The sequence below is a fragment of the Rhipicephalus sanguineus genome, chromosome 6 (genome assembly GCF_013339695.2).
Source record: "Rhipicephalus sanguineus isolate Rsan-2018 chromosome 6, BIME_Rsan_1.4, whole genome shotgun sequence".
Lineage (NCBI taxonomy): Eukaryota > Metazoa > Arthropoda > Arachnida > Ixodida > Ixodidae > Rhipicephalus > Rhipicephalus sanguineus.
The window spans coordinates 63,150,451-63,175,050 of record NC_051181.1 but is presented as its reverse complement, the minus strand read 5'-3'; the positions used below and the strand labels follow the sequence as shown (position 1 = coordinate 63,175,050).

Sequence of the window (24,600 nt, the reverse complement as noted above, 5' to 3'; positions counted from 1 at the left end):
ATCTCCGTCGTCTCGGGCCTTGATGGCTGCGGCCAAAGCGGCCAACTTCCGCTTTTGCGGATTTTCCGCTTTTGCGGATAATCCGCGTCCGCTTTCCGGATCCGCCCCTCCGCTTTCCGGGTCTGCGCTCGGTGTGAACGTGCCTTTAGTGATCGGGACGTTATAAAGAAAGCGGTGTACTTACGATGAGCTCCACTTCGTAGGAGAAGCTTGTTGTCGATTCTCTGTGACAAACACTTGTCGCGTATGGGGACATTGTCGCCCACACAGCTGTGACATCGGACACATGTCCACTATTATAAAGTGCGGCTCCTTTGCGCACACTGTTGCCGCAAAAGTAATTATCTGGGACGCGCACAACCGGCGAATCGCACGCGCGCAAATGAGGCGTCTGCTACGCGACCCGCGAGCGGCTCCAACGGCCGCCGCTACGCGGCTTTCAGTGGCGCCCCTATAGGCGCTGCGCATCGCGGATAAAGAAGTTACGTCGCGCGGGTGTCATGAGCTTGAGAACTTTCCTTTTTTTTTCCTTTGAACGCGCGGCTTACTTTCAGTGGGTTGGCGAGTGAGCGCGCGGACGCATCACGCCAACCCGTGAGGGCCGCGGTAACTGTGTAGCTCACGATGCTAAAATCAGCCAATGGCCGTCGACTTTAGGTTTATAGCGTGGTCACTTGGGTTAATGGCATCATTTGTCAAAGGAAGGGGGAAGAATTTATAGCTGACATTTAGAATTAGCTTAAATTATAGGCCAAATGCTGCACTAAATGCCTGGCTCACATGCTCTGAAGAGCCTCGACTACCGATTGGCAGCGTTTACTTACCATGCTAAAAAAAACGTCGCAGTTTCGCCGCAAGGGGGAAGCAATGAATGCGATAGCAAGAAACTAATCCTGTACGAAGTGAGGCTCGCCAATGGATACTCTCAGTTTGAACAGCGCTCCTGTTGCAAAGGCGGCCGAAGCAGCGAAGGAAACTAGCGTGATTCAAGTGTCGAGCTGTGTGGCACGTGATAGTTCGCGCTCATCTTTTTGTTCGTTTAGCGGCGTCCCTTCAGCTCGAGTGACTTTCGTACGCTCCGTAACATGAGCGCGGACATCACGGTGAAAGCTTGAAACAACCCTCTTCCCCTCACCACGAGACAACCGCGCGAGCAGACAGCGGAAGCGCAAGGTTCTCCCTGCGCAACTATCAGAAGAAGCGAGCAAGCTCGCCGACGACTTTTAAATGCGCCCGTCGCGCTCCTAGCGCCATCTCGCTGGTAATGAAGAAACGCTTATAAGCGCCTGCCGTCTCTGAGTTTGTCCAGCGATAAAGGGTGTGTATATAACGCTCGCCGGTAGCTACGTGGAGGATCTGTGTTTCGTGGCGTAGTGGTTAGCGCCGCTCGCTGCGGAGCAAGAGGTCCCTGGTTCGATTCCGCGCTTCAGAAGAATTTTTCTGAATCATTTTTCTTTGGGGCTTTTGCGTGTATATATATATATATATATATATATATATATATATATATATATATACTTATACGGTGCACGACGGCGACGGCAAAATCCAGCCGAGACTGTCCATATAATTGCTATCGCAATAAAACGCTTTGCTGGGCCCCTTTACGTTGACAGATGCCAAAATTAGAACAGGCGGACGTTAGCGCATTTCGAACACAATTCGGCTGTCACGACATGAATAACGTGACCCTCCTGTAGCTTGAAAAATTCGTGAACACGGTGTTTCACCCCATGCTCACGCATTTTTCATCTCGTGAACCTTCCATCTTTTCCTTAGCATTGACCTTTTTGAAAACATTTGCTCAAGTCACGTACGGCACATACCCGCATATCACAGCCCGTGGTATACGAGTATGCGCCGTAGGTTATTCACAGTCCACATCAAAACAGACTTAAAGGAGCGTTCTTAAAACACAGCGGCTCCTTGAGTGGAGCAGGGCGCTTCGCCTTGACTTGGTGAAGTCGAGGCGAAGCGTTGAGTGAAGGTGCGTTTAAGAATACGGGGGTTAGTAATTCTTAATGCGTTAGTTCGAAGGGGCATTTGTCGCGGAAAATATGCTGCCGGCGTCGGCAGCATTGTCGATAGCTGACGTATCTCGATAGAAGCAAAGAACAAAAGTGACGGCTCTAGCCGGAATCGGAGCCGGGCATTCTGCATGACACTCAGGTATTCTACCACCGCCCCCCAATAGTAAATCATGGTGCTTCGGAAAAAAAGACATTGTGTAGGCGTCGTGTCAGGTTAGCGCCAAATGTATGTGCAGTGTTCGCTCTCCGCTTTTGTAAGAATGTAATAAATGATCCATACATACACTTGTGACTCCACAAGATATAGCCAAACGCTGCTCGAATACGCTGACAACCACCGCATATGATCACGGCCGCACTGGAGAAGCCCGCGCGCCTCTCCAGTCCTGCCGTGGTATGATATGTATGCACATCATCGCGCCGAGTGTGCACCTCGTTCCCATAAAACTTGCGTCTTTACTCTAACGTGAATGCCGACTTTACGTCGCACCGTGAGCTACTCTTAACAAGTCGTTTTAGTCGTCATGCGCAGCATGCTCACGATATGCGTGCAACTACTCAATTTTCACAAATACGTTGATCCACCTCGTAACTCTTCGATCAAAGCGAAAACAGTGACAAAGGCTGCTACTCCTTGACTGCTTAGAATCACAGTGATTCTCATAATGCGTGGAATCTGCCACAGTTTTCTTTCTTTTGACTGAGTATTCATGTTGCCCCTTTGCAGCAGACTTGTAAATATTTAGTTTATTATATACTACATGCTTAAAGAACCTGCTTTCTAAAAGAAAGCGGCTAATTGAATCGATAAAACAACTTTATTGTTTCTCAGAGTTCTTGGTACGATTTATGTTGGAAGTTAACTCGTAGGTCTATCCAAGGCATGCGTGAACATTGTTGTAAAGTGTACACAGGCAACTACAGCAGTTCTGTAAAATCTGCCAGCTGTAGCAATTGTTCTGTCCTTCACAGACTATAAAATACAGACACATTCAGTAGGTAAGCTAAAACCGAGTTCCTTACATTGCCCTTCGTTGATGTTGGCGAGTCTGTCTTCTATGAACCCAGATGCCCAAATTCATTGCAATAAAGAAAACCATGCACGCTTTGGCAACCAAATTTTGCAGTATGAGCTACTGCGCTCGTTGTCTTCGTCCACGCTTATTATGTTTCCTGCACTCTCTCAGCTGAGTAATGCCCTACAGTGTGACACACGTGTGCAATAAATATATCTGTTGCACTGGGAATATATAACCTGATCTATGTCAGAAAATAACCTGTTCTTGAATCTTCGTAAAAAACATGGCTGATCATAGGAATCAGTATAACAAAAAAGTGAAACGTGTCTTCATAGTAGTATTGCTTATTGTGCAGTGACATATGAGAGCTTGTACAAAGTCTATTGGTGTTTGGTAGCTATAACACCGTTTAGCGTGGACGTACCCACGTTCACGCATAGTGGCACAACTCCATCACGACGACTAACGCCCATGACCACGATTTAACCGTTGCGGTAGCTGCAGTTTTTAACGTATACCTGGACACAGCGTATCGTGTACCGCGCAAAGATGACATCAACAAGCACATACTAAAACTGGTACTCGATGCGCGCTTCTTCAAAGCATCGTCAATTGAGGGAAACGACGCAGTGTGCGCTCGCGAGTAACAGGATAATGTACGCCTGTGCTCATGCATACACTACGGCACTGCGCTTCAGCAACACGGGAAACAGAAGTTCGTAGCTAGAGCCGTCAAAGCGTGTAGGCGTTCCACGTCCCGCTGGCCTCTGTCTCGCTCCACCGAGGCACCACATTCGGCTGTCGACATCTTTCCTTTCTGCCTTTCTTCTTACTGCAGCAGTTTTATTAGTCGGCGCTATCGCACTCGAATCAGTCGGCGGCGAAACACCGTTGCTGCATCTCAAAGCTGCACTACTCCGACAAGCCATCACACGCTAACACCAAGCGAAAGGCAGTGAAAGTAGCCGCGTCTGCGTCTAGGGCGACTCCCCGACGCTAGTGCGGTCAGTCTTTTTCGCTGGTATCGAGACGCTTTAACCATGGCCTCTGAGATTGCGCGCCGGCGAGCAATTTCGGAGGCCACGCTTTAACTGCGTAGCCGCCGAAGCGTTCTCTATCGGCGCTTGTAAGTGTCATGCCGCATTACTTCACTGCATCGCTCACAGACGGCGGCACAGCCCCACCGCGTCTAGAGTGCCTCGATGCGCGCGCCCCCGCTTAGAGTGGTGTCAGCTTTTGAAAGGGCAGATGCCGCCTCCTCGGCCTTGGAGGCAGCGTGGGCGCCATTTTGAATCCCCCGCCTGGTGACTTGTGCGTTGCGCGCGTGCTGTTTTTAAGTTGGTGCTCGTTTCCCTCCAGTTTTATGCGCTCGCTACCGTCACCATGGCCGGATGTTGCGTACCGCAGTGCATCAATCATTCAGGAACGCTGGAAGCTGTATCGTTTTCCAAGAGACCCGATAAGGTTTCCTTGGACAGTAAAAATCAAACGCGACAAGTGGCATTCGATCATCCATTTGCAGCGTAAGCTTCCAGCTAGTATTTCGAATTGATATGCAAGCAAAACTTGTACCGGCGTCAACCTTGCGTAAGAAGTGGACACACTGATATCAGCTGTATGCTTAAAAGATTTTGGTTCACGTGTGTTTGAATCCTGCTATTTACTTCGTAAACATTCCTTACTGCACTTGGTTGGTCCTGTATCTGCCTTTGATTTTTGATTTCGCTATTTTTCTGTTGTCAAATTTATCATGAAATATATTATGCGTGTTTGTCTGTAGATGATATCGTTCTCTTTTTTTAGTATTAATTATTTGTGGGATTTACGTCCTAGAACCACGATATGATTATGAGAGACGCCGTAGTGGAGGGCTCCGGAAAGTTAGACCATCTGTTCTTTAACGTGCACCTAATTCTAAGTATGCGGGCCTCTTGTTTTGCCTCCATGGAAATGGGGTCGCTGCGGCCGGGATTGGATCCCATGACCTTCGGGTCAGCAATCGAGCACCATAATCTCTAGAAAATCACGGCGGGTTCTTGTTTTCTATATTCCTTTCCGTGGCTTAAGAACGCCTTCTGTGCTGTCTGATACCCATGTATGTATGCGTGCAGTTAAATCTTTTTAGGGGCGAAGCTCCTTAAGGCGGCACCCGTTCGTCCCTCGTAGTCGTAGTCGTAGTGCGTAACCAGTCTTACGCTTTGACCTCCAAGGTGATGCCGGTGGGAGATTTTTCCTGTGCGTTGTTGAACAATAAAAAATTCGCAGCGTTAGCTAAAAGCCGACTTCTTCTGTGTCTCATTCCCATTAGCAGCCATTCTTTACCTCCAAGGTAGTGCCTGGTGAGATTTCTCCTGTGCGTGATTAAACAATAAAAATTTTGTTCAAAACGCCGTTGATTAATGAAATAAACCAACGAAAGACGCCAGATGTTTTGTAAAAACAAAACGAAAGAACGCCAGATGTTTCTAAAGCAAAACGAAAAGACGCCAGCTGCTTAACGAAAGACGCCAGATGTTTTCTAAAGCAATGGTTTTCTAAACAATGAAAATTCACAGCGTACATGTAAAATTAAAGTGAGCTGCAAGTCGTCATAACTCATCGAACCTTTAGTATAAACGCGCCCGATCTCACGTCGGTGATGATGTACTGGGCAGAATTCACGGAAGATTCACGGTTTACCGATGAACCTCCGCAGCTTCGCCCACTCATCATCATTCACTCCGTGGATATGCTGTGATTTTTTATTCTTCACTGTTTCTGCGTTTCCAGGCTACCTTTTTGTCTTGCCGTAAATCATTGACGATCACTTTGAAGCGACTAGTGGCAGTCCTCAACAAATTCTGCCATGGAGCATTTTATTTGTGTAATTGCGTCTGTCAGCACAGCATCAATGCGCACAAATAAATGACCTGTACACTGGATAATATTAGGGGGTTAAAAATAACACGCACACAGAAATTCAGTATTTACATGATTTGAGCAAGCATAATTTATTTATTTATTTATTTATTTATTTATTTATTTATTTATTTATTTATTTATTTATTTATTTATAATATATGCCGTGAAGGCTCATACAGAAGTGCGCATACAAACAGCACTCGCGAAGCGTCATTACAAAGAAGGCGCGTGAAAACAAGACGACGGGGCAGCATTGTGTACAGTAGACCCACTGTGTCACTAAAAATACAAGAAACAAAGTAAATTTGTACAATGAGTACCTCATGGAAAACCAGTTGATACAATAAAAACTCACAGGGTCATTTATGCATTAACTTAAGACAACTCGAAGGCGAAAGCCATCTTCTTCTCAGTCGATGTATTAGTCCTGTCCCACCATCCACCGAAAGCTTTGCGTACCTAGCGTGGTTTTGCATTGCCTCCAGGATCGGAGGCACCTCACCTGGTTTTGCACTGCCTCCGTGATCGGCCCACTTTTGTTTGACCAAGCTACGACGTCATGTAACGACAACATCATGTGACGTCACGCCAAAATTTGTGACGTAATGATGGCGTCATAAGGTGATGTCATCACCTGACGATGATTTTTTGCATCACTTGTCCCCGACGCCGCGGAACGCCAACGCCGACGGTGAAATTTCGCGTTTTACGAGGCATTAAGTCTTTCGCCTTAAAAAAAGTTGCAGTGGCTTAGCTCACCTATACCAGGATATAGTAAGCGTTAGCAAAGGTTCAACTGATTATTCTTAGCTTTCCAGATTGTCTAGGATTATTAGCTTTCATCTGTTCATTCTTCGTACGCTGAACCGCTAATTGCCAGGCAACTACTTCGGGATCCGATGAGATAAGCTTCTCGGCTCTTCTGCGCCGTTGAGCAGCATTTGCGCTCTCCTTATCCATGGCGTTACCCACCTGCAAACGCCAGTCAGAGGCGCTATCAAGCGGCTCCAGCGCAGTGTCAGACGGCGACTGCACAGCGAAGGCGAATAGCTGCGCGCGCGCCGGCGATAGTGTGTTTGCCATGGCTACGACGTCACTCCTCTCGAATGCGCAGACCAGCAGCGGCGAGTCGCGCGCGGCGGTGGTGGAGTCTGCGCGCGCGCCGGCGCCAGTGTGTCTGCTGCGGCTACGACGCCACTCCTCCCGAACGCGCAGACCAGCAGCGGGGGTGGCGGAGAGCGCGTGAGGTGCCGGCTCAGGTGAGCTAGCCGTGTGACATCACTGATCCTCGCGCATGCGCAGCACGGCTTACGAGGATCCACGCGAAATCGGCTCCAGCTAGGCAAGTGTAGCTAACGCTACAAAAACGGAAAAACGTCGCCTCGGTGGTATAGTGGTTACGGTAATCGGCTGCTGACCCGAAAATCGCGGGTTCGATCTCGACCGCGGCGGTCGCATTTCGGTGGAGGTGTAATGCTAGAGGCCCGTGTACTGTGCGATGGTAGTGCAGGTTAAAGAACACTCTATGAATTTTGATGTTAAAGAACATCAAAATTCATAGAGCCCTCCACTACGGCGTGCTTCATAATCATATCGTGGTATTGGCACCTAAAAACCCAGATATTAATAATAATAAAAGAGACAAACAAAGGACGCAGTTGATCTGCCGCGCAGAATGCAATACAGTATTGGAAACACTCACTAACATGTGCATGCGATAGGGCATGCAAAAAAGAAAAGCTGCAGGTATGAAAAAAAAGAGAAAACGCACATATACGCGCTTATGCAAAGTGTTATAGCATACTACACAACAACGCATTAATTGTTTTGATAAGGACTCCGATGCCGATACAAATGCAGCCACAGATTGTGAGCAAGCAACGTCAGCTATAATAATGATAAAGAAGCTTTCATTTCATTATGGCAGAATATTTGTGCCACACTGCCCCTCGGCCCTTTATCCAGTGTAAAATATGTATCATGCCATTTATAATAAATGAGTAAATTGTTTGTAAACTGAGCAAAATAAGCCACCTTAATCGCGCTTAGGTAGCTTCGCAACACTAAAATGTGTGTGTTGAGATACACATACTGCTGTTGCTGCTGACATGCATATAAATACTTTAAACGATTATTTGGGTTTTTGGAATGCATCGTTTACGAGAAAACTAAGTAAGGTTTTAAACTTAACTGTGCCATTTCCGGCGTAAGGAAGAGGATTCCTTTTCAACATGAGTCGACGTCTACCTCTAGTGCACACCACATACACATGCCATCAGTTTACATGAATTACATGCTTCCTTGACAAACATTTAGGCAACAACAGCACTAAAGGCTGTCCAAGCATCAAAAAATTCGGCAGATCCCACGCACTGTGGGAATCGATGTAATGCGAAGCAGCCAGCAAAGAGCTGCATACATCGCCTTGTTTGTCTTTGAGCCAAATGAAATCATTCATGCCATGGCATCTAGTCCACCATATGTCGCATGTCTTCCATGCACAGATGCATGCACAATGTAGTGTACACCATGCCAATGAAACGCATATTCTGGTATATAAATGCATGACCTGTCGTTTATGTTCATCACGCACTCGTGTCATGCCATACCAATTTTGGCATATATCACGTTAACAAAACGGCCGGAAGCGCACCATGACAGTGGCATGTAAATCATACCATACATGACATGCATAACATGATTCGCATGTTAAGACCTCTCATTTATGTTCGTCATACAGTCACATCGCGCAATACCAATTTTGGTGCATATCAAAGGAGCGAAATGGCCGCGAGTGCACCATGAGTAGAGCATGTAGATCATGCCATATATGACATGAATATTATGGTTTTTCATGTTACCACCTGTCACTAATGTTCATCATACAGTCTCATCGCGCATACCAGTTTTGGTGTATATCAAGCTATCGAAACGGCCGCGAATGCACCATGAGCGTGGCATGTAAGTCATGACATACATGGCATGCATGTCATAGTTTTCATGCTATCACCTGTTATTCATGTTTTTCATGCAGTCACGTCGCGCAATACCAATTTTGGTGTATATCAATCTAGCGAAACGGCCGCGAGTGCGCCATGAGCGTGGCATGTAAATCATGTCATACATGACATGCAAATCATGATTTTCATGTTACCACGTGTCAGTTATGTTCGTCATACAGAAATGTCTCGTCATACCAGTTTTCGTATGTATCCCTTCATTTGAACGGCCGCGAGCGCCCCGAGACCATGTCATGTAAATCATGCTGCACATGACATGCGCGTCATGATTTGCATGTTAGGACCTGTAATTATGTTCTTCATGAACTCTTGTCACGCCGTACCAATTTTGGTATATATGAAATTAACGGAACGGCCGCAAGAGCCCAAAGGCCGTGCAATGAAAATCATGCTGTTCATGACATGACTGTCATGATTTTCATGATATGACCTCTCATTTATGTTCGTGATAAGGCCATGTTATGACACAGCAATTTTAGTACACATCCGATTAACGGAACGGCCAGAGAGCCCAAAGGCCGTGGAATGTAAATCATGCTGTTCATGACATGCGTGTCATGATTTTCAGAATATGACCTATCATTTATGTTCGTAATAAGGCCATGTTATGACACACCAATTTTGGTATACATCCGATTAACGAAACGGCCAGGAGAGCACGAAGTCGTAGGCGGCTAGATAGATAGATAGATAGATAGATAGATAGATAGATAGATAGATAGATAGATAGATAGATAGATAGATAGATAGATAGATAGATAGATAGATAGATAGATAGATAGATAGATAGATAGATAGATACGCTCAAAGTCACAGAAGTTCGCTAAGAAATGCTTCGCATTTAAAAGAAAAGAAGAAGAAAAAACTCGCTAGCGCGCACTTATTTCCGCACGTATCCGCGTACCGCAAGCGCTTTGTGTAGCGCGTTTCGCATGCAGCCTAGCTGCGGCGGGATTCGCAATGGCGGCCGCCGTAGCAGACGACGCGGCTGTCCTCACCCTCAGCGGAGCGCGCGGGCATCAAGGCACCCTAACCGCGTCTAACCCCGCCAACAGAGAGCACCATGTGAGAGATGTAAGGCGCGTTTGCGGAGTGTTGTGTATGTGGCTCGTTATCTTAGTCGGAAGAGTGCAGGGCGCTTATCGTCGCGGACTAAGAGGTCACAGCTTCGATTCCAGGTGGGGAATTTTTTCTTGCAGTTTTTTCTTTCTCATTTGTTAGCGTCCATGTTATGAACGTCATATCCATGACGGAAATACGTCACTAAAGTCTTGGTGGACCCCGGCATAAAACACTTTCGTGTTAAACAACATCTTTAAAGCAGTTAATGAGCGTGTGAGCGTGTTAGGGTTTCACATGAGAATTCCCCGATAATAATTGTTGGGGTTTGACTTCCCAAAGCCATGATATGATTGTGAGGGGCGCCGTAGTGGAGGGCTCTGGGAATCTCGACCACCTGGGGCTCTTTACGTGCACCTAACCTAAGTACACGGGCCTCAAGCCTTTTCGCCGCCACCAAAAATCCCGCGACCTAGAGACTTTCCCTTCAAGACATCGTAAACCAGACCCGTAGCCAGGGGGGGATAGGGTCCCGTGCGCCCCCCCTCCAAAATTTTTGTGATGTAGGTGTTTTTACCAAAACTAAATAATAAAAATAGGTGTTTTTCTCAAATATTCAAGGTTTTCAGCAAGTGCCCCCCCCCCCCCGAAAAACATTTCTGGCTACGGGCCTGTAGTAAACGTTAACACTAGCCGCGGCGACTGTGGAAACATGTTTTGTAATTCCATTACCTAAAAATGACCTTGCTTAACAAATGTGCTCGTAGGATATTATCCTGGAGCTGTACCACAGTCCTAGGAACGTCTAACCTTAGGCCAAATCCCTTCGGCTTCAAAAGCTCGAAAGTGTAATGAAGCCCAGCGTGTAGTATAGGATGGTACTATGAACGTTTTGTTGCTGCGTTCTAGAAGGGCGTGGGTCGCATTTGTAAATAACTGGAGGTTCGCTAGCATTGAAGGCGCCGGCATGGCTATCGGTCAGAATATCACCATAAACCTTTACTATTATTAACGGCAAACCCCCTCCTGTCAAAATAACAATTAACCAATGACAGATACGCTATTCATCGAAGCTGATGGACAACAGATTAAAATTAACACAGCTAATCACTATAGAATGCATTCTTGTTTCTGACATCTCAGGCTCGTCATACGCGAGTATATTACGCGGCTTCAAAACGAAAGATATTCTGCCTACACTGTGAGCAGTAAGCTTACGGTGAAAACCCGCTGAACCTAATTAAAGTGTTGATCTCGATGCCAGTTGTAATTGCACCCGTTTCTACACATTTTGTTTCGAGCTAGAAACACAAATTTATGAACACAAGTGCACTTCGTATTTTTTAGTATATTTTATTTCTTTCTGCTCCGTTCTCAAACCAGTAGCTCATATTTCCTCGTAGCCTCACGAAGTCCTGTATTGTATATCGGAGCCGACCCACGCACAGATATCTTCAATCAAGGCAACCTCATTATATTGTGCGCGCTACATTGTCACTCACACACGTTTTTGTCATACAGAGAAACGCTTCCTTCACCACAGAGTGTGGCATACTTCTCGAAGCACGTCGGCGGAACGTCGTCTTTCGCTTCGTCAGACGTCCAAAGGATGCACTCTGCAGCGGAGACAAACACATTAAAATCACAAACAGCAAAGAGTGCAGGGAAGCTTAACTTCTGAAGCACTGCTAGTGGTTCGGCATTAGGCCAGCTAAACAAACTCCTTCAACTACTAGCGTACCTAGGATGGAACTGCAATACAGTCCTCGAGTTCAAGGTCAAGAAGGGAGCTGACAAATGGATACACGGAGTGGGATAGGTTTCAAACAGGACAAAGTGCCTCAGGGCAGGTTGGCCGACGTTTCGATAGGTGGACCTATCGTTGTCAAAGGCGCCTTGTCATCCTTGGCGTGTTAGTTTTGAAGGGTTAGTGTTAACGTCATGTCAACACTAAAGGCGCCTTGTCATCCTTGGCGTGTTAGATTTAAAGGGTTAGTGTTGACGTCATGTCAACACTAAGCCTTTGAAACTAACACGCCAAGGATGACAAGGCGCCTTTGACAAAGCTAGGTCCACCTGTCGAAATGTCGGCCAGCCTGCTCTGAGGCACTCTCTCCTGTTTGAAACCTAAACAATCCTCGGTGACACGACGTTTCAAGTGACCAACAAAGTGTACTAGAGAGCTGTCTCTATTAAAACCTTTAGGTTTTTTCGGTAAAAATCAACGTATCTCTAGAGGCTTCCGAATGTACACCTCTTCGGCAAACAAGACAAAAAACATGGAGGACGCTTGGGCTTCGCCATAAACAGTAGAGCGCTATAGCGTAATCGGACCCCTCCTCAGCGCTTCTCAATTGCTAGCCTGGCTTCGCTTCTGGGTGCACGCCTCAACCATGCCGCGAGCCAGGTGGCGTATCCTGTAATGAAAATTTTCTGCGGTGATATCCCTGAACGTACAAAATACTCGGACACCTTGGCACGCTGGACTATAACCCCTTCAGACACGAATTATGATGCACTGTATGCAAATGCGTCATATGCGCATGGCATCATTTCAAGACGCTCACTATTACATTCCAAGAAAGAAAACGAAGGAATTTGTTGTTTTGTGCGAGTTTCAGTAAAACATTTTAATTAGCGTGTAACTCATTATCTAATTATTCTGCCATCAGTCAGCTTCAATACTTGCATAAAAAGAATCAACTGTGAGGCCCGAAAAGCATGCACACCTGCTTTTTCGGTTGTATTCGTTTCGAGCGGAGAAAAAAAAAATACTCTTGACGTTGGTCCTGGAATGCGGCACGTCGAACGATCGTCTAACATGGTAGTGTCTCCAGCAAAGTGATCCTCTGCAGCAATGCGCAGTACAATGAAGTTAAATGACCACTAGTTGTCTAATCAGGAAGCGTGCACGAATGTGCACACCGAGTTTCAGGTCATTTGAAGAAACACACGGCGTGGGTCGCGCCTCCGAAGTTCGCGTCCCCAAACGAGGACACCGTGTCGCAAAGGGATAAAGCAGTAGCCAACGGCAGTACGCAATCACTGCCTCTCTGCAGGTCAACTGAGGTCATTCATGTAGGGCGCAATAAACACTTTACCGAGCGTTATTATACCTTATGACTTTGAAGTTTCACTGATTTAATTTATTTTATTCCACGCAATTTTTACCAGTGTACTGTGTTTGCAGGGATATCGACACACGTACTTTTTTTCAATGTTGTTTCGATGCGACCAATTATCACACACTCAAAATATTGTATCTTATCTATTGCAAGGTGCAAACCACGCCGATGTGGTAAAAAGGCCCGTCACTTTGGCACTTCATTATAGTGAGGGGTAGAACAGTTATACTATTTCGTGGGCAGAGCCGTACGGCGACGAAGCGTTTTTAGGCTTGAGCTGTATGCCCGCGTAACTTCTGCGCACATAACATTGATTGACTAATTGATTTGATTTCATGTACTTGTTTATCATAACACATGAAATGGGAGGCGATTGGAACAGCTATTCAAAGATGCCTTGAGGTAGTTATTCGCCCCTGTATTGTCAAATAAAGCAGCAAAAGGACAGGCACTTTGTTGCATGGTCGTACACTTTTACAAACCATCATAGTAACCACAACACTGTCATGCACTTTGACGAAGCCAGAAAATTAAAAAAAAAAACACATCGTTAGGGTTTGCCCTACACAAAACGGCATAGATTAACATACACCACATCTGCATACCACACAAGCAGAGTACTTCATTTCAGCATTCGCATTGAAATAGTATCAATTTAGGAATTAAGAACGTAAGGTACAGCCTGCGATGCAGCATTAATTTTAGGCGTCAGTCCTCTTCCCGTGACACTTTGGCGAATGCAGCATGTGGCTCGGCCACCGCACGTGTGTGAGACCTGCGGCCCCGTGATTGCCGGGCGGTTGTTTTAAAACTCACAGGCCCCGTCACTGCATTCAGTTCCCAGTCATTACAGGTCTGACTGCCGTATTCTTCCCCGTCACAGCCATGTGACTGAGAAGCAAGTGCACCTGTCAATATCTAGGTCATTGAACCTAAAATGCCGGAACTCGAACAAATATTTTGGGGCTACTGAGGTGCTTGTAGTAAGTGGTCTGTTCCAGTGGTTTCACAAAATAATGTTGATAAATTATTGAAAATCTACTCAATACAAAAACTCGTTAGTTAACTTTTAAATTTTGATTTGAGAGCAATTTATGCTAGGCAGTAGTAGCGAGTGGCAATTTTTGGCATACCCATTTTTTAGAAATCACCAAAGTTGAACGTAGCTCGATATATTCATCATCAAATTTCAAGAGCGAAATGCAAACTGATCGCGCCCGTGCTGTTACGTCAGCCCGGAAAGAGAAGTGACGAAACGTGAATAAAGGCGCGCCTTCGCCCTATTTTTTCGTGAAAAGCTGCAAAAAAAAACAGTAATCTCACCTGTACCAGCGTAATGCTTTACTTCTGCGTGTAGTGTTTGGTGCTTATCTGTTCCGTTCGAGCCGTGCACAAGAGAACCGCAATATCAACCTTTTCTTTGTCTGACAAGCATAACACTGGGGGGGGGGGGGGGGGAGCAGCCACAGCGGCGCTTCTTGCAGATAGGTGAAATAGTTTTTCGCGCATCTTAATAGTTTAAGAACAAATCACACAAGCACTACACATCGCACGTGAACAATAAGCTCTCTACTTGTGTATTTAAGCATGCTTGCCGATTTTTCGGACCAGATTCTCCTTCGGCGCGACTTGATTCCAATTCTTCATTGTCCTGCCACGGCTGGTTCCGGGCGGACGTCAGAGCACGAGCGCGCTTCGCGCGCGCCGTGCGCGATCACTTTCGATTTGGCCCTTGAAATTCGATGATGAATATCTCGAAATACGCGCAACCTTCGCGAGTTCCAAAAATTGGCTATGCCATAAATTGCCACGCTCAACAACATTCTAATATAAACAAATTCACTCAGGTCAATAATTAAAATGTGAATTATCTATCTTTTCTTAATTAGTGGCGGCAATTCATTTCTGCTGTGGTGAGGTATTTCCGCCTCGACATACAGTTTATCTGCGAAAACGACAGGAGCCTCGCTCTAATGGAATTTTTATAAAACAGGACCTGTATTGTCTAAACAATATTCGGCAGATCCCACGCATTGTGGGAATCCGTTTCATGCGAAGCAGTCAGCGAGTACTTCTATGTTGTACTTTATGGCTTTGAGCCAAGCGTTACCAGGCACCCTCTATATCTTTTCTTGTGGGATAGTGGTGTACTACCATTGATAATCAGAGAATGCCTAACCTGTGTAGGTATATTCCTTTACCACTACCAGATCCTCGCTACCTATTGCAAAGCGCTGTTCTCGTCCGAGAATGTTGAGCATTACTTTAGTTGTTTTCTCGACTCGGTGTGGCATCTTAGGAGTCTGAGCTGTGGCGCAGCTAAACTCGGGGTCGCGGGCTCGATTCCAAGCCACAGCTGTTGAAATGTAGTAATACCCGTGCACATTTAAGAACCCCAGCTAGTGAAAATTATTTCTGAGTATACCAGTGCGGTGTCCCTCATATTGTCTGTGCTTGTCTGTGTTTCCTCCTGGTCCCTCGTCCTTTTATGCGCTGTTAGTAACATTCATATTGTGGTTTCGGCGCGTAAAACACCATGAATTATTATTATTATTATTATTATTATTATTATTATTATTATTATTATTATTATTATTATTATTATTATATTCGTTTTCTCCATATTATATTGTACAACCACCATTCGGATTTCCTTGCCCAATTCAGTAATTATGTTTTCTAATTTTCCCCTAAGGTAATCAGATAGGTTAACAGCGGATTGAAGGTTACTAAGATATTTTCCAGAAAATATTATCCCCAACTGCTGGGTGTCCAAGGCTCTCAAAACATCATGTAAACTTCATTTTGCCTTCTACAGAACTCGTCAACGTACGTTACTTTCTGTACTGCCATGTCAGTGAGCAATATACATTGACTGCAATGTTCACTCACGAAAACTTGTAATTTGGATTGAACCTTTTCATGACTTACCGTGACCAAAATATTTCATATCGAGGATCGCACATGTCGTGAAGTCAGTGTAGAGGAAGCGACTGATGTCTGGATTGCTGGTGTCTGAAACGAGAGGTTGTGAACGTAGAGTTATTCTAGCTCCCTTAATGCTGTATTTAATTATAGTGTTCTAACCTTAATATATATTTGTGTGCTCTATTATATCGTAGTCCTTCAGGTGTGCATTCTGCAACAAAAAAAATCATAGTCTTGCTTCGACTTTGTCCTCGGGGCATTTCCTGCTTACAACTCTTTCTAATGTCACAAAAAGAAGTGGCATTGGTGATTGCACCCAAATACGTCTATGTCTTTCTCTGTTATTCTATCTTTTGATGTCTTTATTCCCTTTACATCTATTTTCCTCTTTCTCTTTCTACCGTGTTTTGTCTGCCTCTAACCCTTTCTCTCTTTCTTTCTCTCTATTTCTCTCTATCTCTTTCTGTCTATCTTACTCTCTTTCATGTGTTCGTTTTCGTTTACCACTCGCACCTGCTTTACCCGGTAGCGAGGCTTGTGCAATTCCTATGGCGCATACCCGCCCGAGGTATTTTGTTCGCTTTGGACAGATTACGGCCGGCTAAACCTGCTCCGCTGTTAAAAAAATAAACAAAGAATGCTCTCCGATAATGGCTTTCTCCGCCGTAAACCGCCTATAACAGTTTCTCCAGAAAAAGTTTTTTTTTTTTTTTAGCAGCGAAGCTGCTTAGGCTGCCGGTAAGTTGTGCTGCTTCATAAAAAAACACTATCATGATCCTAAAACGGCATGCGCTCGCTTCATTCTCTTTGAGGTGAAGTTGTTTAAGCTATCGGTGACTTGTGCTCCGTCGTGGAAAACTCTTCAGGCGGGTAGGCGCCACAGAAATTGGGCAAGCTCCACTACCCTGTACAGCAGGTGCGAGTGTCAAAAGAAAAGAACGCGTTAAAGAGAGAGAGAAGGCACGAGACAGAATATAGAGAGAAAAAAGCTACAAAGAGAGAGAGAGAGGAAAAGAAAGAAAGCGATAGAGAAGAAAAGAAAAACAGAGAGGAATATAGAGAATATAGGCATAAAAAGATGGCATGAAGGAGAAAAACATAGAGATAGAAATAAACAGAAAACGAGAGAGAGAGAGAGAGAAAGAAAGCGATTTAAAGAAAGAGGAAGAAAAAATATAGCGACATGAAGGGAATAAATACACAAAAAGATAGAAAAGCATAGGAGAGACAAACGAATAAAAAGAAACAGACACGAAAAACAGCTAGAAAGAAGAGACAGCAAGACAGAAAGAGAGAAAAAGAAGCAGAGAGAGAGGGTGAAATATTTGGAAGAATGGGAAATAAAGATAGGAAGAGCGAGAAAGCCAAGGATATGCCCAGAGCGAGAAAGAAATAGAAAGGAAGGGGTACAAAAAGCGATACAAGGAACACAGAAAAACAGAAAAAAAGAGAAGGAAGAAATACAAAACAAAGATAAGCAAGGAAGGTCACCCAGCTACGCTGATCCTTCGGTCTTCGCACCACTAGCGCTAAGCTGCCATAATTTTTTTTTCAGGTCGAGTAAATGCGCTTATTTACTAGGACACCGACGTCAGCAAATATTGCAAGCCCTGTACGGTGTGGTCAACGAAAACATCCGGAAGAAATGTTGTACCAGAGTTTACTATGGTGATAGCCGCCTCGGGACTACTGCCTGGCTCGAAGCGTAGTGTGATGTTTTTTCTGAAAATAAAGTAAAACCGTTTAGTGTGACGCACTTGATCTGCCTATTTTTGTGACCACAGCTGAGAAGAGTTGATGAACTTCAGGCTAGCAAATCAGCCAGCCAGTTAATGCTTTATTAGCAATGACACCGCGAGCCTTCTCTTATGCGATCGTATGACATTTCTGAACAGGTGGTGGTTGTAGAAATAAGTTGTATTGCGGTCGTGCAAGAAGGTGTTCTTGGGCGTCAGAGGCAGTTACTGATAATGGTATCAAACGCACTTTTCATTGTTTCAAAAATGAACCGGAACCATTCAAAACCCCGTCACGAAACAGTGTGTACGCACGTACAAAAACAAAAAAAAAGCGAGACTGCTTTTAGGATGCACTACAGCTGGACACTAAAGCAGTTCGAGCAGTGCTCATTTCTTGAAGACAGAGGAAAAAAGGACAAAAATATTGCGGGCACTTTGCAATAAATCGCGCAAAGCTTGGAAGAGCGAAGCACGGTCCCGTCGCCACTCGTACTCCCCGTAGACTGACACGCCTAGCTTCGAGATGCGCAGCATCCTCCTCGGGAGTACTCAGCCAGGCTATGCACTATAGGGTGGAGGTCGCGCGCGATGTCTCCGGCGGTGGGCGTGGCTTAGCTACGGCGCATGCGTGGCTTGTACGGGTGGTTAGGTGTTTGGTCGCGAGACAGCGCGATGCTTGCTTCTTCTTTATTTCTATCTTAATTCTTTCTCTCTCTTTCGCTGGTGTTCTCTCTCTTTCTCTTTCTGCCTTTCTTTCTCTGTTTATCTCTTTCCCACTCTTTCTGTGTTACGCATTACTCTCTCCCCTCCTCCTTTCCATCCTCCTCACTATCACATCTTTCCTCCTCAGGCTCACTTCCCTTTCCCACCCCCTTGCTACACCATACTATAATAGACTATGCTTTGCTCCGCTAGCGTGCCTGGATAGCCGATTGGTAAGGACGCTCGCCTTCGGATCGAGGGTACGGGGGTTCGAATCCCGCCTCGTCAAGAATTTTTTTTTCGGCAAGGGATTTTCTCTTTATCTTTCTATCTTTCTTTACGTCTCTCTGTTGGGGCTCTCTCTTTCTTTCTTTCTCTCTCGCTCGCTCTCTGTTCACGTTGTCAGGATTACTAAAGGCCACGCTGTAGCGATGAGTAGTGGAATTCGGTCTAATTCTGCGGCCCATACCCGTTCACGATGATGATAGTTTTTTTTCTATCTCCGCACTTGTTCTTAGTGTTTATTACAGGCCACTCCGTGGCGGTGAGTAGTGGGTATTGTCCAATTTGTGTGACACATACTCGTTCATGATGATGATAACTGTCGGTCACGGTCGCACACTCAAAACTACGCCGAACTAGAACAGCTTGGATGTTAAAAGAGGAGAGACTACTGCGTGCCATTGTGCTGTGTGTCACCCATTTCTTTTGTCCTCCTTTTGCCTAAGATCGAATACCAATGACTACCGTGAATTCGTTTCTTCGGAAATGTCGTTTTCACCGAATGTGACCATGTTTTGCCACGTAACAGCAAGCGCTAAAACATGCAGCTCTAGTAAGTTCATACTGTGCAAAAGCTAATAATGCAACGCAAAGCGAAGAAAACAACGTTATTACCTGTACCTATTGTTTCCTTCGCCTTGCGTTGCGTTATCACATTTTCGACAGTAAACGAATGGTGTAATGATTGACTCGCTTGAAATGTCACGTTTTTACAATGAGTGCCTAGGGATGCCGAACACCATCGATTCTTATATGACAACAAAATTTAGTGTTATTGTGTAAACGGACGCATGTATTGAAGCAGGCCCATAGGTGTCGCTCGTAATGTACCGTTGGCATGGTAGTCGGCCTCCAGTTGCTGATAAGAAACAGTAAACTGGCAAAAAGCAGTTAAAACCATGAGTGAAAAAAAAAACAAATTTTCATACAACAGACATATTCACAATTTCTGCATGTTCATCGGCACTTTGAAATGAGGCCTTCTTTGAGTGCCACACTTATGTACCTCTAACCAATTACTACGTAATAAAACATGTAAGGAAAATTTAAAGAAAGATACCTGCTATTTTATTATAAGAAGACGAACGATACGATCAGATATTTTCACGTGATGAAATATACCATCTTCATAGTTTAACTTTCACCAAGAACTGTACTATTGATGTTGCAGCGGGCTGGTAAAAATCAAATCAATGCCGCGAACCGAGACATTTCACAGCGCTTGTGGCCAGCTGTAGCACTTCTTCAAACGAGTTTAATGTTACCTTTCTTGTCCTTCTTCGGCTTTAAACGACCATACGTATGCTGCCGACGGAACCTCTGGGTTCCATTCCGTGCGCGTCGCTGTTAGGCACTTGAACATGGTATCAGGGTTTGTGTCTCTGACGGCTACGACGTATAGGAAGGACTGGAATATCTGCGAAGAGAAATTTGCCTTATAATGACCTTCGTGAAGAGACTTTTAGCAGAGAAAGCATCTCTGCATTGTCATTACAGAGATGTGGTTCATGTATCAATGTAAGCGAATTAACATTCAAAGCTGTCACGTGCTATGACGAAAAGCATCATCGGTGATTGTGCCTCGACATCCAGAGATATTCAAAGTATTTTGATATCCAGAAACATATCTGCGCATGGAAATACGAAACCTTTTGTGGCAGTGACATAATGCCCTAATTTCGCTTTGCAACGCTGAGTTGAATACCATAGTTCGTCGTTTCACAACTGCCGAATGTGAAAAATCCCAAGTACTTCAAGGAAACGGTTAACGCACCAGTAGCGCGTTTGAGAAATTTCGCAGCTGTACGTTTTCTCGAGGCCTCAGGCGTCGCAGTTGACCACCAGAGGACCAGCGCAGCAGGCTTCTAAAGCAAAACTTTCATTTCTGCGTTTGCATTTTCAGCACAGGTCGTCTATTTACTAGGGCGAAAGCGTTATAGGTCTCATCGAGTCAAGAAATTTTGAGATTTGGCGAGATCTGAAGGGACTTCGCGAGACAGCGGCGTCAACACGAATGATGAAAAAAATAAGCAATAAAAGTAGGTAAAAAATCACGTGATACTCAAGTGCATATACAACCGCTCATTTTTTAAACCTGGACGCGCGAGTGTCCACCGAAGAATAGTGATGCAGAACTATCGGTAAATTGACTATCGATAGTATCGATAGTTTTTTGAAACTATCGACAGTGTAAACAAACTATCGATAGTGCCACTATCGACAAGCTATCGATAGTCCAGTCGGTAGTATCATCAGTAATATTACTAGCGATATTACTGGCACGCGTGTTTACTGCTTTGTTTTGATGTATTCTGGTTTCACCAACAAAGACTGTTCCGAGCGTTTGAAGCAGACCGCACCGCAACGTTTGAGAAGCTTCGCGATCGTTTCAGATAATTTTGTTACTGGTATTGCGCGATATGACTGTATGATGAACATTAGTGACAGGTGGTAACATGAAAAACCATAATATTCATGTCATGTATGCATCATTTACATGCTCTACCCATGGTGCACTCGCGGCCATTTTGCTCCTTTGATATACACCAAAATTGGTATTTCGCGATGTGACTGTATGACGAACATAAATGAGAGGTCTTAACATGCGAATCATGTTATGCATGTCATGTACGGTATGATTTACATGCCACTGTCATGGTGCGCTTCCGGCCGTTTTGTTAACGTGATATATACCAAAATTGGTATGGCATGACACGAGTGCGTGATGAACATAAACGACAGGTCATGCATTTATATACCAGAATGTGCGTTTCATTGGCATGGTGTACACTAGATTGTGCATGCATGCGTGCATGGCAAACATGCGATATATGGTGGACTAGATGCCATGGCATTAATGACTTCATTTGGCTCAAAGACAAACAAGGCGATGTATGCAGCTCCTTGCTGCCTGCTTCGCATTACATTGATTCCCACAGTGCGTGGGATCTGCCGAATTTTTACTATCGATAGTTCGATAGTGACTCCGCTATCGACAGTATCGATAGTACCATCGATAGTTCTGCATCACTACCGCAGAGACGATAAACTCCGTATAGAGGAGCCCAGCGGCAAAATGAACAAGAATACGCGTGTGCGATCAGCAGTCCTATGCAGCTGTGTTCTGCTAGGCTGTTCCGGGAACAGAACACCATACTCGCTTCTTTTGAGCACCGTTACCGCCATCTTTTGTTCTTTCTGAAGGCCACCGTCACGTTATAAAGAAAAGGTCATGTAGTTGCGCGTGAGATTATACGGGCATATCAGCATTGTTTCCTTTTCCCTTTGGTTCACGCAGCCCTTTCGTGAGGCAACAAAGATATGTGCCACGGCAATCCAAAAAGCAGGACAAAAATATCGAGGACAAAACAATCCACGCATATCCACGAAATGAATGATGATGAGTGCGCGAAGCACTGGGGACCGTTCGGTAACCGTGAAACGCCCGCGACAACGCGTATTTACAGTTATATACAATGTTTTTGTTGGTCATAACTCGTATGTAGTCTTGAGTTGTGGATTCTGTTTTGCCTTCATTATTACTGCTTTGCGGTCCGTGTAATGTAGAGCCAATGGTTTTTCGATTCGATCTAGCCTGAAGTTAGCAAAGGCGAGATATATGCACGTTTCCTGTTGCTTGTTTGTTTGCAGTTATACGAAATGCGTCGTAGATCTCGGTCGTAAGGTCCATAATGTATACGTTGAGGTCGCCGACTAGTATGAAGGGTTTGTGCTTGTAGGTGTTTTATATTGTTCTGTCACAATTATGATTGTTGTTCGTGTATTGTGAACCTTTTTTATTCACATACGCACATATATTTCGACTATAGCAACGGTTTTCTAACCACCATGACAGTGGACAGTGAGCGACGACGACAAAGCTAGGTCTTAAGGTCCATAATGTCTGCGTTGAAATCGCCGACTTGTATAAAAGGTTGGTGTTTCTAGGTGTTTTATATTGTTATGTCAGAATTATGTTGTCACAATTATGGTTGACGTTGTGTTGGTTAAAACGTTTAGGGGACTCCATGAAAACCAGAGCTACGGAGGTCGATGAGAGAGGGACAAGGCTGGGACGTGATGGCACAGAGGCGCGCGCGGCAACGCTCCTTCGTCAGACGTCTCGTTGCAGCAGTCGAGTTAGTAGGATGGCTCCCAAGCGGCCCGGTGATGATTCCACGGCAAGCGGTTCGCAGAAGCGGCCCAGCAATGTGGGTACCCCCGATACCAAATGCCAGAAGAAGAATCAGCGAACGCGCATGCGGCGGGCTAACGTGTCACCGGGCACCAGTTTGAGAGAAGCGGAAAGAAAGCGGCAGCAGCGAGTGGTCGCGTCACCGGGCACCAATGCCAGGGAAGCGAAAAGTCGAATTGTCACAGGCTTTCGCTGAGCACACTTTGGAATTTACAAAGTGTCACTTTTTTTCTCCTTCATTTCGTCGTTGCGCTCCGCCATACAGCGCTTATCGACTCTGCGGTCGACGCTAGCGTGTTCAGGCTAAGAAAATGGGCGGCTGTAGGTGTGCAGACGACGTACCGAAAGTCCCATGACCCCATGCAACATGACAACATCAATGACGTCACCCCGTGATCTAATCTTGACGTCACAGAGCGCGAAAATTTGTGATCACATTATCATGTAATGATGACGTCATGCCATGACGTCACGTCAAGCCGTCATCGCAAAATACCCTGTGTTGGTCAAATCCTAGCTAAGCGCCGCGCAGAGCTATGTGAGGTGCAGAAAGCTGGCAATGAGTAACATCCGGAGGCAGTGCAAAACCACGCTAATTAAACTATACAATTAAACTTTGCAGCGGGATATTTTGGAGAACGAGCATGCTTGAAGAATTGTTCCAAATGGAATTGTATAGAAGCGCGATTGCCTCCAACTTTTGAATACATACATGCCCACTTACCGCAGCCAATAATAAGTTAATTATTGAATCTTAGTTATTTCGGCTGCTTACAGTAATAATATTGTCTCACAGCGTATGCTCCTGGATACCTAAGTTACCTGCAAAGGTGGTTTCGACGTACCTCCCCGTGGTCAAGTTTTAGAAAATTGCGAAGTTTAATTATTAACACTACATATACCAGAATGTGCATGCGGGAATTACAAACATACAGTCAAAAATGCCGCGTGATATAATCAATGACATGACATCCGTGGATAGCGTCTCTGATATAGCCTGTGTCTTTTCGGGACATAAAAGACCATACACCAAACTTACCATACCATGGAATACATGACATGCTGTGTTATATGGTTGCACAACAATTGCAGGAATTTCGAGATAGTATTAAGGCGAAATCCACAGACGCCTCATTGAACGCGCAAATTGTCCGGCGTCTCGCCACATCGGCGCCAACAAGAGTGCTGCAAAAAATTAACAACGCGTGATGACGCCACCATATGATGTCATCGTGGCGTCACTGATGGTCACGATTTGTGACGTCATCATGGCGTCACTAAGACGTCACATCACGTGACATCACATGAGGACGTCATCACATGACAGCATCGCTTAGTGAAAAGCGCGCCGATCACGGAGGCAGTGCAAAACAAGGTGAGCTGCCTCCCATCACGGAGGCAGCGAAAAAACCCGTTAGGTGCGGAAAGCTTTCGGTGGGCTGCGGGGAAGGATCAATACATTGACTGAGAATAAAAATAAGGTGGCTTTCGCCTTCCAGTCGTTTTAGGTGAAGGCATAAGTGACTTGCTATTTTACCGTATGGTCTTTAGCTGTGATTTCTCAATACCAGTGGGATAAGTATGAAATGAAATGACATAT

The 24,600-nt window shown here is 45.2% G+C and overlaps 1 protein-coding gene across 1 annotated transcript in view; it reads right to left on the bottom strand.

The window, feature by feature from the left end:
• LOC119395835 (uncharacterized) overlaps positions 1–24,600 on the bottom strand; it is an 88,730-nt gene that overhangs the window by 51,911 nt on the left and 12,219 nt on the right. The gene's annotated exons all lie outside the window — the stretch shown is intronic.